This window comes from Xiphophorus maculatus, chromosome 18 (assembly GCF_002775205.1).
Source record: "Xiphophorus maculatus strain JP 163 A chromosome 18, X_maculatus-5.0-male, whole genome shotgun sequence".
In the NCBI taxonomy this organism is placed as follows: domain Eukaryota; kingdom Metazoa; phylum Chordata; class Actinopteri; order Cyprinodontiformes; family Poeciliidae; genus Xiphophorus; species Xiphophorus maculatus.
In genome coordinates this window covers 8,101,626-8,107,848 of record NC_036460.1, presented here as the reverse complement: position 1 = coordinate 8,107,848, position 6,223 = coordinate 8,101,626, and the positions used below count along the sequence as shown (strand labels likewise).

The window sequence follows — 6,223 nt, the reverse complement described above, 5'->3', positions numbered from 1 at the left end:
AAATATAAATAAGTATATAACTGCAAAAATAATAATAATTCATTCTCATTACAAAAATAAACATATATGTGAACTCTACTGGTAGAGTTTAACCAACAAGAGAAACTGTATCACAGAAGTTAACACCAGCATGAGGAAGACTGGTAACTTTAACACTTTCAAGTAGACCTAATTATGAAAGTTATCTTTTCATAGAGAGCTGTGTGATATTACATATTAAAGGGAAGTTGAGCAGAAAGAAAAAAGTGTTTTAGAAAAAAGTGCACATGCAGTTGAATATCTGCCTTAAAAATACTGTGAAACTAAACACATTAAAAAACGTTTTTGCAGGCATTCCCAATGGGTGTATTGTAGTCAGTTCTTCAAGAGTTGCTTCCAGGACATTCTTTCATAATCCTCTCAACGTGGATATCAGTGCATGTGCAGCCTTTTTACCACTTTTCTCCCCAAACCTTAAATTTACTGAACACAGTTTTCACCAAAATCAAAATAAAATATATCACTTTGTGGAAAACATCTGTATAAGTTGTGCTTTTTAAATTGAATGACTGACGCCATTTTAATCTCTGGTAATATTAAGATTTATGGAGATGAACTTGAGCATTATTATATTTTGAAATTGTGATATACGTTTTGCATAGGCGGCCAGTAATATGTGGTTGTTATGAATCAGCCATTTCCCTATCTTTTGTTATGTTCAGTGTCAAATTTTCTGTTTCATTTATAAAAATAAAAGGAACTGAAAGGACGCATGGATCCGGCACTAATATAAATTTGAATTTCCCAAAGCAGAAATGTTGCACTTTCATCTTGAAAAACATTATACCCGCACCTAAAGGGATGCAAACAGCAGTAGGTGATTTGCCTTGACTGGCATCTGATTGGCTCAAAGAGTAAGTAAGTGGCATTGTCACGATCCAGTTGCGCGCCGTCTCCAAGGGTCGTGGGCTCCGCCCCTCTCAATGATGTGGAAACAACACACATGGTCCGTGGACGCACACAGACCTTGGAGGAGCGGCGGCGGCGGCGTTCAGACCAGCAGATCAAACCGGCATGAGGGAGAATGGATACCTCAGCGTCTGGAAAAAGACAGCCATGTCCCAGAGGAGCTGAAGACAGGTACGTTAACATGTGACGGGGATCGGGAAGTATGCTGTCCTTTATTAATGAGAGGGAGGAAAATATAAGCTCGGTGACTGTCCGATCATGCGTCTGCGTGGTCCCATCGCCGCGTGCACGCATGAGCGCGTCACTCAGTCATACAAGTTTCCTGGAGGCGAGACGCTGGCGCACTGAAGTGCGATGCGGTGCGGTCCAGTGGGCAAGCCGACAGGATGCGTTTTTTACCCTCAGGGTGCGCAGTGTTTGGCGTCCAATGGGGCCGATCCAATCACCGTCGGTTGTTTTGGGGGGCAACAGCGGGCATGTGCCCGAATGGCGAGACACGTCAGGTTTAACGCATGCATGTCCAGACATATGAATTTCAATTCTGCTGCATGATTGTAGAGCATTCGCTAGAGATGCAGGACAGGCAGCATTAATTCCGTTCAGGTCCCCAAAACATCTTCTACCTCTCAGGATCTATTGCGGTAAAATTTGGCTTGATCTTTACTATTTGGCTTTTTTGCGCGTTTCTTGTTGCTTTACTGTTAACCCGGTGCTGCCCGTATTGAAAATGCGTAAATACAGGTGAGTCATGTGGAAGGTGGTCTGTCACCGGTGCTGTTGTTTTACTCCAGTGACCTTATGGTGTCATGCATTGTTGCAGCGTCACAGCTACAATCCGCTGTTTGCGGTATCCTCTTCTCTATTTTTTTTTCTCTTTCTGTAGATTACATAGTTGTGCTCCACACCATGTTGTGAACTATTTCAGCAAAATGCAGTCTAATAATATTTGTTCCTTACAAGTCTGTTTAGGACCAGTTTAAATGCATTTCCTGTTACTGCCATGCAGTTCAATCTGCTAAGAGAAATACAGCTTTTGCACTGAAGACAACCTCACTCTTTGCTGGGGGACAGTTTCTATCTCATCAGCTTGTATTTATGGTGAGCCAACACAAGCATGACCCACAAATTCAGGGTACTGTTTCAAATCTGCTGCAGAATGCAGTTTCACTCCTCCAGAATTGTGTCAAGAATCCTGTTTTAGTTGCAGGAATACTTGAAAAGTGAATAGAACTGGTTGTTGCAGCAGTGCCTCTTCTGTCGGTAGTACTATTCAACTTAAACACTCCAAGTTTTAGTGAACATCAGATATTTCCTTATAGTTTTGGGGAAATAAACTGTTCACAAGTTTTATAATAACATGATATGTAATATATTATGTGTACTGGCTTTTTAAAGAGTGGAGCCCCTGAGATGGTAATCATCATCCAATACAAATTCTCCACTATTCCCAGATTTTTATTATAAATGAAGATACATTTCTAATAAAGTACATTATCGGTGCGTTGGTGACGGAGCAGCAATATGCTGCTCTGAATGTTGATCTGTTCAGTGAGATGCATATTCAGGGATGTTGCTTCTAATGAAGAGGCAAGAATTCAAGTTTTCCCTATGGATACACTTCAGTTTTTTTAGAGAATTTTAAAAGGAGTCCCCCAAGGCTCAACATTAAGCCCCCTTTTATTTTCATTTTATATTAATAATTTTGGGACTAATAGTTAGTTTTACAGATTACACTATTCTTTACTCTGTTGTATTCTGAAATATTGACATGTTTCAAACTATGTTTCAGGTTATGCAGACACAGGTACCCTAAAAAGTGTATTTAAAGCTAAATCAATGTTGTTTTTCGTAAATAACTCGCATATTTTAAATATTTCTACCCTGGTGGGAGATTTTGTCAAGTTAATATGGTCCTACTAATATTTGGTTATTTGGCTAGACTATGAAAACTGAACATTTGGTTAATTGGATCAGCCTTTTGCTTTATGTGCATCTATGCTTTTTACATTTTACCAATTCAAATTGTAGGCCATTTTTGGTTAAACGAGAAATAATAATACAAAATTGTGGTTTTGGAATTCATGCAAGGTTGAACAAAAGCAGTCAGCACTTGAAAGTGGAACAGTGAGATAGACCCCCCAAGCAGAATGACCTCAGTGTTCAGGGATGTGTCCTAAAGGTGGTAACATGAACCCATCTGTGCTACATGCCTGTTCAGAGAACTGACCTTCTGTTTGTCTCTATTTGTGTGGTTGAGCAGCAGCCAGTTTTGCTCTTCTCTGGCTTGTAGACATACTCTGTAACTCTAAGGGATCTTCAATGTTCAACCAACTGTCTGCTCATGAAAGAATGTCTGCACATTCATATGGTAATTTGTCAGCTTTTCAGACAATCCATGACTTTGTACTTCATGTATGTGCTACCAAAACAGTGTTTTCTTGCTATGTGCATAATCTAACCCTCGTAAGGCTCTTGTGAATAATTCATTTCCATCCCACTGGCGCATAACTCTTCTTTCATTTGCAAAGTACATATTAACGACATTCTGATGTTATGTTTTGTGCCAAGTGAATAATAAATAAAGCATACTGTGATTCATTAATTCATTGGAATGTTTTGGTTTCTGTTTCCCATAGTTTCCAGAAGCTTTAGAAGAATATTACTCTTAATATTGTTAACTTGCATTAGGCATTGACTGGCTACAGTCAAAATCTACTTTACCATACAGTTACAATTGAAAGTGTTTTTAATGTGATGCCAGAGAACATGCATGATTGATCAAAGTTTCCTCTGTTTATATGGAGCATAGAATGATACAGCCCTACCCCTCTCCCACCTGTTGCTGGCTGAAATAAAGGCATCATTTCAAAGACAAATATGTTCCAATTTTTTAAGTTGCAACCCACAGAGCCCAATTATTCCTTATTTACAATAAAACCTCTTAGATTGTGATTTATATTTTTTGTTTTAGACATTTATGTCAATATTTTGCAATTAATCTATTGGCCCAAGCATACACTTTGAGCCTTATGAGTATTTTGTTATTTTTATTCTCATAGATGTAACAAAAAAAGAAATATTTGATTTATTGTTATTAATCATTCCACATCTCAGATTTTTAAAAACCTACTCTATAACTTAGAACATTTTCTAAATAAATGAATTATTTACATCCTCATTACAAATAAGCCGCATTAGGGTTGAATGAACTACATTTTGAATGAACTTCTCTGCCTGTTTAAAATCCTTTCTTTAAAGACCGGTTACCTTTTGTTGTGTTGACATATTTCAACACAACACCCCGTTTTCTTACATGTTTAGCACAAGATCACATTTTGTCTAGCTGTATTTTTGATGACAAACAAGAAAGCTTTCCAATACTGTTGTGCTTGCATCTAAGCTGTATTCTGTAACAGAGAAGAGCTCAGCCTTCCCTTGTTTCGCCTGACAGGATATCTGTCTTTGTTAGTAAATATCTCTGATGTTGCTGCTCTCTTTTGGTCCTCTGCCATCTTTCTGTAGTTTAATAAAAGGAATTCTCTACATTCAGTCTTACAGTGTATGCCCAAGGTTATATGGGTTTGTTTTTCATGCTTTCACCGCTAAACATTGGAAACTCCCCTTCTTCATAGCACACATATTGCTTAATATAAAGTCTTTATTTTTCTAAGAAGATGTTATCTTGCATCGTATTTTAGATGATGGAATGGTAATGTGCTGACTGCCAACATTATCTGATAGATGGCTTGGCAAGATTCGTTTCCAGATGGTTTCCAGAGGCCAACAGTTTCTGTGTATCAGCACGACTTTGATGTATGCATTTAATGTTTGCAAAAAAAGTTGAGAAATCAACATACGGTCCAAAAGTAGTACTAAAGTAAATGCATTTGCAGCTCTTTGATCCTTCAGCTTGGATCATCATGAATTATTCAGCCAGAAATTATAATCAAAGTGTAAAAATAGTAGCACATTCCAGAAAGAAACAAGGTTTGAGTTGTATTTTGAGCTTTAAAGCCAGTTTTAAAGAGTTCTAACAGTATTTTGATAACTTACTGTGGGCTGCTATTCGAAATTAACCACATATTGGACTCAAGTACTCATCCCCAAACATCCTCATCTTTCTTTATGGGGATGAATAATTGTTCAGAAATCTCATCACATCTCAGTTTCACCTGCTCTGAGGCTGGGAGCAAAAACACAGGCGCTGCTGTCAAAAATGCGCATGGTGATGGTCTTCAGCTTCACATGGCTGATCCAGTCTTGTAGTTCCAGGATGAATAATGGATACTAAGTGCACAAAACTGCTGAGGCTATGAGTCACTTTGTGGAGACTGGAGTTAGGCTAACTTCACCACACTATCAGTCAGAAAAACAACTACAGTAAATTCATTCTAAGTATTTTTGGGTTGACTTGGAGCTAAGCTGTTATTAAAGTAGCATACTTTGAATAATTAATCTTTAGAACATTTCATTTTAAGTGTCTATTTGGTGGATTCAAGTGAGCATCAAAGCTAATTTAACTAAACCTGGTGGATATTGTTTCCATCACAAGATCAATGGATTCAAATCACATTAATTTAGAAACTTTGGAGCAAATAATACTTAACATCTGGCTTACCCACCGTAACATCCTGCTGCAGCAGTGACTTGAGAGCAAGAAAACAGAGTTTTGTACTTCTAAACCTTCAGGGTGTGTGAACATTCAGATCTTTATGCTCATCTAATCCTGTCCTTGAAGAATCCATCTCTGACTATTTGAGTATTCAACTGAAACAGAAAACCTTGTCTTAAAAAACCCGTTTTAACTTGTTTTTGTGGAAAGATGACGGATGACCTACTTGGTTGTCTTAAGTTAAAGAAACTCTGATTATATAAACTTTTTGAATGAATAAATAATGTGTTTAATTAAATAGAAATTATATTAAGTACTGATACATTTAGGGCAATTCAAAACATCCTATTCCAGTCCCTTTCCAACACTGTGGTAAAGAAAAGCTTAATGTAGCTATTTTCTCCTGTTTCGGATTCACTTAAGGTAAATTATGGGTGAAGTGTTTTGTGTAACTAACTCAGCATATAGCTGACTAAATGAAGCCGCTTGCGAAGTTGTACTTTAATATATTCAAAGCTTCCCTAATAAGTAACTCTGGCGAGCAGCCACCTATGCTCGTATAGGCTCAGTCTTGTCCAATGAATCTGAGCTTTTTTCTCTCTGAACTCTAAATTATTTTCCTCTCCCATACCCTCGTCTTTGATGTTGACTCTTGAGATTCCA

General features: G+C 37.7%; 1 protein-coding gene across 1 annotated transcript in view; it reads left to right on the top strand.

Moving 5' to 3' along the window:
- The first annotated feature begins 990 nt into the window (after positions 1-990).
- Positions 991-6,223, top strand: part of LOC102234854 (T-lymphoma invasion and metastasis-inducing protein 1-like) — a 49,383-nt gene continuing 44,150 nt past the window's right edge. The window contains exon 1 of the mRNA XM_005796816.2: positions 991-1,119. The gene's annotated coding sequence lies outside the window, so the exon portion shown is untranslated. The remainder of the gene's footprint in view (positions 1,120-6,223) is intronic.